Below are 12,348 nucleotides of genomic sequence, written 5' to 3'. Positions count from 1 at the left end.
TACCTATATAGCTACTGTGCTGTATCTAAGGTCTTGCTAGCTTTGCTGAGTTACAGGGATTGCCTAAGTGCTAAATGCAAACTTATTGATGCATATAGGAAGCCATTTATATTAATATAATTAAGAGACCCTACCTAACTCTGATGAAAAATTACTTGAAAGTAACAGAGGAGAGAGTCCTTATTTTAGAGTAAATGAACTATTGGGAATAAATACAATTAGTCCAACCATAATTGGATTTAATGAGACTGAATAGAAACAAATTAGACCTAATTGGAAGTGAAGCAAAAGTCAATTAAATCTTTATAATTTTAACTCTATAAAAGTTATTGAATTAAATGACCAGGATCAATTAGCAAAGGAAATAAAGCCGTGGAGTGCATTTCTAGGAAATTGGTACTTTTGTGAGGGGAAAGGTATTGTTTCCCTGAATGATTAGAGTTCAGTGAAAGTTAGTTTAATCACTTTTGCTGCCTTAGCAGTTTAATAGCTTCAAATGAAGTAATTATGCAAATTTATAATTTTACCTACTAACTGCTGCAGAAGTTTTAAGGAATTAAGGAGTGGAATTTATTTGATAGAACAAAATAGCGCATTAATAAAATTCAGTGAATTCAGGTGCTTTGGAATAAAGATATGGCTGCTCTTACTCAATATTCACTTCAGGACTCTGGGTCAGCTGTATGAGAATTACAGTTGACCTGTTGGAGAAATTGTGTGGTTGAAAATACATTCACCGCTTTGATCTTTTTAGACTTGCTCTGGGAACCAGTCCTTATTCCTGTAGCACTGCTGTCAACCCCAACTACCATCACACTAAAGATCCCAAGTCAGTTTTTACTCAGTAACTTAAGTGAAGTTCTGTGCAAATGGTCACCTAGCAACTCAATGCTAGTAACCTGTGGTTACCAAAACGGTCTCCTCAGAATACAGCCAAGGTCAATCAGAGCATTGTGATTTCTGCATCCTCGGTGTGCAGGGAAGTGTATATTATGACTCGCTCTATGATGCTTAATGACCTTCAAAAGAGCCCCTGAGCATGTATTGACTTTGAAATGTGATGGAATAAGATTGCACTTTTGATTCAGTAAATAAACTATTATTCTCTAATGATGATAAAAATATTAATTCTACAATGCCTGGCACAAAGGAAGAAACACTAGCAACTCAAGTTCAGGAAATAAATCTATATGAGATGTGCAAATGCAGCATAGCTTTCTAGACATGATCCTACATTATGTCTGAAACAAAACCATTTCCATACACTGCAGGCATTGTAAATTCTTTGCTGAAGCATGTTTTTTCTAGTTTTTTTCTTTAAAGACAAGTGCATATTTAATCAGGGTAAAGTCAATGGAATTATGACATTATTAATGCAGTGGGTAACTCCATCAGTGATGCAGTGAGATTTTGTTCAAAGATATGAACTGAGAGGTGTTTGAACTCAGACTTTGGAGAATAAAGGACATACATTTGTAAATAAGAAATATCCCCACTTTCATCCCTTATATACTGTAACACACCCAGCCCCATCCACCTGTGATCCTTACATAACATAATGTCATTCCTGACAAGGCAGGCCTGGCCAACCTTTGCATCTCAGGAAAAATGAGGGGATTCCCAAGATTCATGGCAAAGGCTGCTACTGCTTTTGTAGTGGTGTGTGAGTGAAGTTTTCTCTGTGCATATGGATGCCATGTTGAAGCTAATGGATTTTTCATGAATCGGTTTAAAGTCAAATGATTCAAATACCTATCCCTGATCTCCAGGCTTTTCAGGGCTTTGGTTATTTCTTTGTGTTAGGGGATGTTAGAAGCAGTGTTTCAAGTCAGAGCAGGTGATGCTTAGACAGGAGCAAAAGTAAAAGAAAAGGAGAAACTGAGAAAGGCCCCAAATGGAAAATCAGCACTTAGGTCTGGCGTTATGCAAGATGGGTCAAAAGGTCTTCTTGGGCCCCATTTTCTAGACCTTACCAGTCCTCTGTGATTTTCCACTGCTTCTTATCCCTTTGAGTCTGAATGGAAGAGAGGAAAGAAGTAACTAGATCAGAGAAATGAGGAGCAAAGAGCAGGGAGGTAGAAATGGTAGTAGTGGAAGATAGAAACCTTGAAGTATGAAATAGAATAGTTTGAACTGCAGCTATTACTACTGTAGTTCTTCCCCTCAAACCTGCTCTATTTTTATTAAAATGTACATTGAATGCTTCTTGTGTTCATGATATTTTGATAAGATTTGATAAATTTTTGAGGATGTGAATCATCAGAAGGAAGGATTAAAGGACTGATTACTTTAATGGTCTGGATCTTTTACCAGTAGGAAACACACATAGAGCACAATGCTTGTGCTCTATGCTGAGTTTACTCCCTACTCCCAAGCATGCATAGCCTCTCCCATTATTAATATCACTCACCAGAATGGTACATTTATTTATTTTTTACCAAGAATAAACCTACATGGACACATCGTAATCACCCAAAGTCCATAGTTTACCTTAGGGTTCACTCTTAGTGTTGTACATTTTTTGGGTCTGGACAAAAGTATAATGAAGGATATCCATTATTATAATACCACACGGAGTATTTTCACTGCCCTAAAAATCCTCTGTGCTCTGCCTATTCATTCCCTCCACCTCCCTCTCTCCGCACGAACCACTGTTTTTTAAATTGTCTTCATAGTTTTGCCTTTTTCAGAATGTCCTAAAGTGGGAATTATACAGTATGTAGTCTCTTTTAGATTGGCTTCTTTCACTTAGTAATACGCATTTAAGTTTCCTCCATTTCTTTTCTTGACTTGATAGCTCAGTTCCTTTTTGCACTGAATAATATTCCATCGTAGGGACACCTGTTTATCCATTTACCTAGTGAAGAGCATTTTGGTTGCTTCCAAACTTTGGCAATTGTAAATAAAACTGCTGTAAACATCCATGTGCAGATTTTTGTGTGGACATAAGTTTTCAACGCCTTGGCTAAATACCAAGGATCACAATTGCTGGATCGCATGGTAAGAGTATATTTAACCACCATACTGTCTTCTAAAGTGGCTGTGCCATTTTGCGTTCCCACCAGCAGTGAGTGAGAGCTCCTGTTGCTCCACATCCTTGTCAGCATTTGTTTTTGTCAGCATTCTGGGTTTTGGCCATTCTAATAGTGTATAGTGATATCTCACTTGTTTTAAAGTGCATGTCCCTGATGACTCATGTTGTGGAACATGTTTTCATATGTTTATTTGCCATATGAATATCTTCTTTGGTGAGGAGTCTGTTAAGGTCTTTGGTGCATTTTTTAATTGGGTTGTTTGTTTTCTTATTGCTGAGTTTTAAGAGTTCTTTGTATATATCCTCATGTTTTAGGTGGGCTCTTTTAAACTGCACGGGTGGATTCAGTTTTTGTGTCTAGTTTCATTATTTGTGTTTAAGTGACTGGTTTAAGCCATTTAGATTTATGGTGATTACTGACATTTAGATTTATTATACTCTCTTATTTAGGTGGGTTTTTTTTTTTTTTTTGCCTCAATTATTTATGCTTCTTTCCTGACTCCTATTGAATTGATGGAGTATTAAAAATTCTTGACCCCCTTCTACTTCTACATAAGGAAATAAGCTAACATGGGCCAGAGTCAGCAGAATCAACACATAATTTATGTGTTTTGCAGTTTTGATTTGTGGGTGCTTGTTCAGCCATTCTTAACTGGTGGGAAGTTTGTGGGCCCCAGTTGTGAGTATATCACTCAAGGGAAGTTTTATATTTGTTTCAGCCTCGGGTTCCAAAACATTCCCTACCTGGGATTTCTTTACATTTGCTTCTTGGCTTAGGTTTTCTTAGACCCTGCTGAAGTATATAAACTCAAAATCCAAACCTGTTTCAGGGTAGAACTGTGGTTTTTCATTCTCAAGGGGAAATTTTTTTCCTTTCCCAGGACTCAGACCGAGATGGATAAGTCCCTTTTTCACTTCTTTACTTTTCTTAGAAGCTTTTATTTCCTGATTCATGAGTTCTGAATTTATGCAAGGATCTCACTTCCAACTCTTTACCTTGCAGAGGCCCAAAGCCTTGTCTTCTGTCCCTTGCACAGCTTTGAAATGCAAGTTTCTAGACTCTTGGGATCGGCAAACGTTCCCAGAGCAGTCATAGTTTTTGTGCTCTTTGACCATTCAGGTTTTCAGCTTTGTGGTATTGTTCCTCCCCCCTCCCTGCACCTCCTCCCCCCAGATATTTCTCTCACTCTCTTGAAAACACAACTTAAATGGATGCAATTTAAATGGATGTTTGCTGTATTTTATCTTCTATTCTGTATATGTTTTACAGTAAGGGCTTTTCAGAGTATCCAGTTCAACTTATTGCTGGAAGAGGTTTGTTTTTAACATACCTTAGAAACACTCAATTCCATGGAGATAATATCTTACATAAAAGCCATTCTTGCCTCTTAACACATGAGGCTCTCAAGTATTTCTGTTGAGCCACATGGTGATCTACTGCCATGCCCTCTTAATACAGCTGTACTTCTTTGAATGAGTTTTTATAATTTTGATTGTTCCTTATGGATAGAATACTGGCTTCTATTACTAGCAGTACACATTGGTGTCACTCTTGCTGTCAATTATGGGACATTGAAATCAGCCTTTATTCATGCTGGTCTAGCACAGGGTATAAAGAGAGGTTGCTGAGACCTTAATGACCTTAATGAGACCATGTGTCTAGTGTTCTGAAGCAATTCTCTATTCTGTAAGCAACTTCTGCATGGCCTGAAGTGTTTGAAACGCCCGGTAGAGCAAATAAGATACGTTTCCGGTGAGTAGTTTATTTGACTTACTCCTTCTCTCTCTATATAGTTCAGTACTTTCTTCTTTCATTTGCAGGAACTACTTCTCTTCCCTAATTTCAATCACAAATCTCTGCCCCTAACTTTAAGAGTAGGCACATGACCCAAGCTGGGCCAGTGACAGAAACCACACGGTGGCTACACGACTGGCCTGAGAGTAGGCAGGTGATTCAGTTGGACCAATCACAGAAGGAAGTAAACAAAGAGAAACTTTTAATCTCAGCTTAGAAAGATGCTAGCAGAGAGCCACTGGATCTATGTTTCCTGCAGTGGAGAAGAAGTGGGCCTCAGGTTGAGGGGGAAAACACCAACACACTAAGAAAGTGGCAGTGAAAGACCTAGGGATAGGGAGTCTTGGCGCCTTTTTGTGTTCTGGTCCCAGCTTGAGGCCCAGCTTTGCCCATGATCTTCCTGAAGTTTGGTTAGGGCAGCTGCCAGCTCCTTTTTTGAGAGAGCTGGTTGAAGAGGGGTATCTGTCTCTTCCAATCGGGAGTCCTGATTCCTTAGCATCCTCTTTAAAAAAGGTATTTGTTAAGTACTTTTAGTATTCATTGACATAGTTTTGGTGCTGAACAAAGTGATTTATACAGATATAGTCTCTGTATTTTAGGGTTTACATTCTAAGAACTGTACTTATGGCACTATTTCTTTAGAACTGCAAAGCTCAATGAATCTTTAATGTCCACTCTTTGAGTATATAGTTAAAAATTAATTTAATAGTTGACGGTCATCCATCTTTCCAAGAGGTTCCTGACCTACTTCAATTGAGTGCTAAGTTACTTTTAGGCATTGGTGTGTGCAGAGCTCTTGGTGTCAAGGTTAAACTGTTCCCTTCTCTAACATGTAAGAAAATTGACGCATAAAAACTTTCAGCGTTATAGCTATCCTTCTAGGCCCCTGGGCATTGGAGATTTGGTTATCTTTTCACTCAATTGATCCATTATTTGCACTAGATAATTTGACTTTGTTCAAGTACACTGCTGTTTGTGTTTTTAATTCCAAATCTTATCTCATTATGAACAGTTTTCTACCCTTTGCTCTGGGCAAATGTTAATGCTGCTTGTTTATATAGAAAGTAAAGTTAAGAAGTCAGTGTTAACATTTTGGCTTGCTTTCACAGGCAATGAAAGGGTAGTACTGTATTCATATGTTGAAATTTCTTTCACTTTTCCCCTCTTTATGTTGGATGTGCCTTTAGCCATAAGCTAGTACTTCATCCAGGTGGCTTCATGCATTGACTACTACCCACTGACAGTACTGTCTCCAATGAATGTTTTGTTAACTTTGATTAATTTGTCTCTACTTGCCTTGTTCTAAAGCCCATAGTGAGCAACCATATTTTATGTGGATATTTGGAATAACAGTGAAGTTCACCACTGTGTTTCCTTGGCTTAAATCAAGATTTATCTGATGTGCTGAGGAACTGGGTCAGACTGGTGGGACTTGGAGGGCCTCTTTCAGTGATTGGAGGAGTTAAGTAGATCCACACTGTCATCTGACCAAGTGTGTACCTGACACTGTCAAAAACACTACCATTGGGCCACCAGGAGCAACCACAGTCAACTGTTGTTTTGTTTTGGAATAAGTCATTTTATGTGTTTTCAATGAGCTGCAACATTTTCTTTCCCCCCATAGAATTTTTTCCATTGAGTTGTGCTGTTGACTTATGTTGTAGAATTTTATAAAAACAGTCCAGTGAAATTTATCCTTGCATCTCTTATAAAGTGGTTGAGGGTGTTATTTTTATGTTTCACAATGACTTCTCGATGAGAAACCAAGGAAAAATTGCTTTCTGGACTCCCTATCCACAAAATCTGTGCTTTGTTGAAACAATTGTTTTATTTACACTAAGTGGACAACATGGATTTTGTTACCTTCTTTGGATTGACTACAAAGCATGAAAACAGGGCTTCCCTGGTGGCGCCGTGGTTGGGAGTCCTCCTGCCGATGCAGTGGACGCGGGTTCGTGCCCCGGTCCGGGAAGATCCCACGTGCCGCGGAGCGGCTGGGCCCGTGAGCCATGGCCGCTGAGCCTGCGCGCCCGGAGCCTGTGCTCCGCAACGCGGGAGGCCACAACAGTGAGAGGCCCACCTAGCACACACACACACACAAAAAAAGCATGAAAGCAAATCTGTTACTCATCTAGAGGACTGGTTGGCATTGTGATGAGTTTTTCACCTGGCTCTCTTTTCTTTCCCTTTGCCTTACATTTCACCTCATTTTTTCTTTACTTTAAAAAATTATTTTATCTTATGATTTTATATGCATTTTAATACAATTCTTTTTATAAAAAAGGAAGGAATTAAAAAAATGGGGTAGCCTAATTTTGCTCAAACTCATATAGTGTCACACTCTTCTAATAGAAGTAGCCCAAAGCAATAAGCTACAAAGCTCTCTACACAGCCAAAGTAGATGTCTCTAAGCACCTGCATTAAAATCCCATGCCCATGGCTTCAAGTGATTCCCTTAGCTCTTATTTCAAAGCCTAATCTTACATTACATTTTATTTAAAGAACTTTCAACATATGATTTCTCAGCTCATAGTAGATGGTAAATGAGAAAATTAGTAATAGGGAGAAAAAGTGCTATACGGGGTCACTGATAATAATGGCAGGGAGAGAAAAACAAGAAATAGGTGAAAAAGCTAAGCTATGTAAATAAATCCACATATTTTAATAGGCCTTTTTATATCTATTATGCATATGTATATATAACGTCTATTATGGATCCATATAATAGATTACATATTAGATTATATAGAATAGATTATATACAATATGCTATATGATAGATTCTGTATATTATATCTATTGTATTATATAGGTGTATAATATCTATATATGTTATATAGAGATGATCTAATATTCATAATGATGACTGACTCAATTATCTAGAATTTTTGGCTGTCCAGAATCCGCATATTCTAAATACTAGGTAATTAAGTTTTATATTATTAAATTATTATACTACATTTAAACTTCTAATTCACGTGAATTGTGAAAAAAATTGAAGAGCCACACGTGGAAATATTTAACCTCTGAACCTCTCATGGTAACATTGATAAAATAGATTAGAAAATACATTGTTAGAGGCTTAATACCTTCTAGTTACACTAGAAAAGTGTCGTTTAATAGTACACAAATGATTGACTAGATCTATCTCTGGGGCCTCCATAGAACAGCTTCTGTGTCTGTGTTAGCATGCAAAAATGCTCCATTGAAAATTTAAGCTGTAACTGTGTGCATTGTATTACCTATAATTACATTTCCACTTGGGTAAATGTGAGATTTTTTTCAATTTGTAAAAAATGTATGCCCATTGTAGATTCAATTCATGTAGGTTATGTATGTGTAAATATTTATTGACAGGAAGGATTAAACCCGTGTCTTTTATAACTGATAAACTCCTGAATTTATTCTTGGAAACATCTAGTTAGCCTCTGTGGGGAGCACAGGGCTTTCCCTTAACCTCTTATCTCTGAGTGTTGATCAAGGTCAATAAAATCCATCTCCCCCAGGCAAGGAATAGTGCTCCAGATCCATGATATGGAATGATTCACATTTTCGAGAAGTGGGGCCTTGAAAGAGTGAAAATCACAGTATGTGTGGTTTCTCTTCTCATTCTAACCATGATACTGAGGGACATTTATCTTCCTTCCAACGTTTCTACGAGGCAGAGGAAAGAGGGTTTCAGGCACCAATCTGGTTGTGTGGTAGCCGAGCCCTCAGCTACAGCTCTGACTGGAGAAGGCCTAGGTTGCCCCTGGGCTTTGGAGAAAATGTTGTTCCTATTCTCTCTCTGCTTTCTCTCTCTCTGACCCTGGGTGTATGTAACTCCGAGATTCAAATTTGCTTTCAAGAAGATGGAGTCCATTTACGTCTCCACACAAAGCTGAAAGAGTTCTCCAGGTGCTTCATCTGTGGAGTTTGGGGCCAAAATCTCATTCACCTAGTAACAGATGTTGCATTTTATTTTACTTTTTTGCATTTGTTCTCTGTAGGCATATTTTTCTGGAGGGTTTCACAAAAAGGAGTGGTGACTGGGCCAGGGAGAATGAATTGTCTCACTTACATCATCTTAAGTTTTCATTAAAAAATATCGATTTGTTGTGAGTGGGAAATTAGTGCACATGGTTAAATATATTAAAAGAGTATACATTGAAAAGTCTTCCTCCTGATCCCACACTTGTCTCCATCCAGTTCCCATGGCCCACATCATTAGAATACTATTATTATTAGTTCCTTGCACATCCTTCCAGAGTTTCTATTTGTATATGCAAACAAAACCAAATATATACCTTAGTTTCTCACTTTTTACAAAAATGATGGTATATTAAACACACTGTTCTAAACCTTGCTTTTTCTCTAAACAATATTCCATTTCAGTCAGTATGTAGAGTTTATGCAATTTTTTAATCCCATTGAATAGATAGACTATAATTTACTTGACCAGTCCCCTGTTGAAAAATGGTAAGGTAATTTTCCAATCCTTTGTTGATAATGCTTCAATGAATACAGTTATACATACATTATTATGCACATATTCAAGTACTTATATCTGTTGTATAAACCCCAAAGTAGAATTGCTCTGTCAAAAATCATATGTATTTGTAACTTTGATAGATCCTATTTGCCTTGCATAGGGATAGTAAAATTTTACACTCCACAGCTCCATAAAACTTTGAGTTTTTGCCAATCTGAAAGGTTAAAAATGGTATTTCAGGGTAATGTAACTTGCATTTCTCATTTTATAACTGAGGTTGACATCTGTCAAAGAGTCATTTGAATTTTTCTGAGAATTATCTGTTTATACCTTTGGATCCTTTTGTTTACTATTGCTAATCCTTCCCTTATTGATTTCTAAAACTTCCTATATATTAGAAAGACTAACCATTTATCTGTGATATGGTTATAGATGTTTCCCCCTCAACTTGTCATATACCCCCTTTTTTTTAAGAATGAACCATCATTTATTCATTACAAATGATAGTTGGGAGGACTATGTAATAAAATGAAGGAACATTAATGATATACATATAAGTGGAATAGTTTAAAAGCATGATTACAATTAATTACATTTTCAAAAGAAAAGCAAATGGGCAAAATGAAAGAAAATTCAACCTCATGCTGCCGTGGTTGAAACATGGGTATTTAAAGTCTGTGGTTTACCTTCCCATTTTTCTTGGCTATCACTGACATGATTTAGATTTTTATAATGAAAAATAAAACATATCAATTGTTAAAATGTCTTTACCCATTTACACGTATAGCAGACTTTAGCACGAGTCTTAGACCTGACCCTTATCCCAGAAATTCATCTGGTTCTCTACCCTGGCATATTTACTGCATATACTCTCCTTCTACAACCCCTTTCCTTTCACCACATTGTATAGTATCACCACTCCCCTATTGCCCCCACCTCAGTGTCTTCATCTTTGAAAGTGGTTCTCTAAGAGAGAGGTTACCCAACTTTTTCTTTTAAAGGGAAAGATAATAAATATTGTAGACTTTGCCTGCCATTCAACCTGTCACAGATACTCCCATCTGCCAGTGTACTGCCCATAACAGCCATAGGCCATACTTAAATAAGACATGGCTGTGTGCCAGCCAATAAAATTTTATTTACAAAAACAGGCAATAAATGGGCCAGATACTTTGCCAACTCCTGCTCTATAACAATCCTAGTAACTAGTACTGTTTAGATGAAACCAGCACTTGAAACTCAGCAAATTGGATGGCCCTACTTATAGAGCATAATGTACAATTTAAATAATACTTTACTCAGGAATTACAAGAGTATGTAAACTGCACTGAGGACCCAAAAAATTCTTGGTTAAAAAACGTCATATGTGCACTTACTCATTTAAAAAAATGCCTTTACTCTGGGGAACAGCTGAGGACAATGATCAGATTCTATTGTTTGAAATCAATTCCACTGTCTTGCAATCAAATCCAAGCAATTACTGGGGAATGTTGGGTAAAGGATTCAGCTGGGGAGGGTTTTCCCTTTGCTTTAAAATTCGAAATGATGGCCATAAACAGGCCTAATTAATTTGAGTTGAGGGGTTATTTCAAACCAGAAATAAAATCTAGAAGAAAACTCATCTATAAACCCCTTTCCTCTCTTAGTTTCTAAAAAGTGTATATTAAACCCTTTGGATTGAGATCTTAAAATTTTAAAAAGTTGGAAAGGAAAAATAAAATATTCAATCAAAGTTAATAGCATTTTCCTAAAAATCTAAGCAACCAACACAAGAAGACACAGTGTAAATAAATCCACATAACATTGAAAAATCATAGATTAATAGCTTTATTACATTGTCAGCTGATTCAAACACATTGGTAAAAAAGTAAGAAAAAGATAAAACAAAAAAATAATTAGTAAATAAGCATGGGAAATACTTAGCTTCTCATTTGCTAAAGGATGTGATATGTATTTATAATTCAATAGAAACAAATTATATGTAGTTAACATAACCAGTGCAGATGAAAATGTAACTGGCACTATATTTTTTCACAACAATAGAGACTAATGTAATAATTCATAATACAATTCAGAAAATGTACCTTAATTTCAAATTCCTTGACTCAATTTATTTTTACCTCTGCGTATTCAAGGAAATGATCCTATCTAAAGTTTTATGCAAAGCAATTCACTGAAGCTTTATTTCAAATTACCAGCAGAAAAAATGAAGTCTCTCACAAAAAGGAATTATAAAACATATTAGCAGGATATTCAGCAGCTATTTATAATGAAATATTTTTCATATGTTAAGTTGAAAATCAGTACAAGTTAAATATGAATAAAACTACCTAAAAAGCAAGGACTATATAATGTCTGGAAAGTAACACATGACAAAAGTGTCAGGGTAAAAGCATTAAGATCCTGCTTTTACTTTTTAAACTTTCTGCTGTGTTTATTTGTATGAAGCCTTTAAGAAAAACAATTTTTTTGAACATATCCCAAATAATTTAATGACCTCCAAACACCCTACCCTTTAATTAGTTCTTTATTCTTGATCATGACTGCATCAGCTCTAACCTGTTTTGTTTTGTTTTGTTTTGTTTTGTTTTGTTTTGTTTTCTCTCTTGGAATCAGCTACCTGGGTGTTCCAATACTGCTTTAACCACCTCTTTGGTGTCTCAGCTAAGAATGCCTGTCTCAGTTCCGCCTGGAAATCCACCACAGGTACTGCTGAGATCGCCTTGGGTACAGGTGACACTCCTGGTTGCTCAGTGAGGCTCTTCTCCGTTTGGCTTGGACTTCTACCTCTGGTACGTGCTGTTCTGTGGTCCGGCTCGGGTGTAAATGGTCCCTGGCCCGCTCCATCTTGCCGCGGGCTGCTCCTCAGAACACAAAGTTAGTGACCTCTGGCAGCCACTCCTCTCTGCGCTGTCATATACCCTTTAATTTTGCTTATTGTTTTTGGCCAAATGGAATTTTTTTTCTTTACGTAGTGAGTTGTTAGTATTTTAAGGATTCTGGGTTTTCAGAAATAGTTAGAAAGGCTGGATTCACTTTCGGTTTTAA

At 36.9% G+C, this 12,348-nt stretch overlaps 1 pseudogene; it reads right to left on the bottom strand.

The window, feature by feature from the left end:
• Positions 1-5,133: 5,133 nt before the first annotated feature.
• Positions 5,134-12,147, bottom strand: LOC136793342 (putative SNURF-like protein; annotated as a pseudogene).
• Between the last annotated feature and the right edge of the window lie 201 nt (positions 12,148-12,348).

The sequence above is a fragment of the Kogia breviceps genome, chromosome 20, assembly GCF_026419965.1.
Source record: "Kogia breviceps isolate mKogBre1 chromosome 20, mKogBre1 haplotype 1, whole genome shotgun sequence".
Classification (NCBI taxonomy): domain Eukaryota; kingdom Metazoa; phylum Chordata; class Mammalia; order Artiodactyla; family Physeteridae; genus Kogia; species Kogia breviceps.
This window is presented reverse-complemented; position numbering and strand designations above follow the sequence as displayed.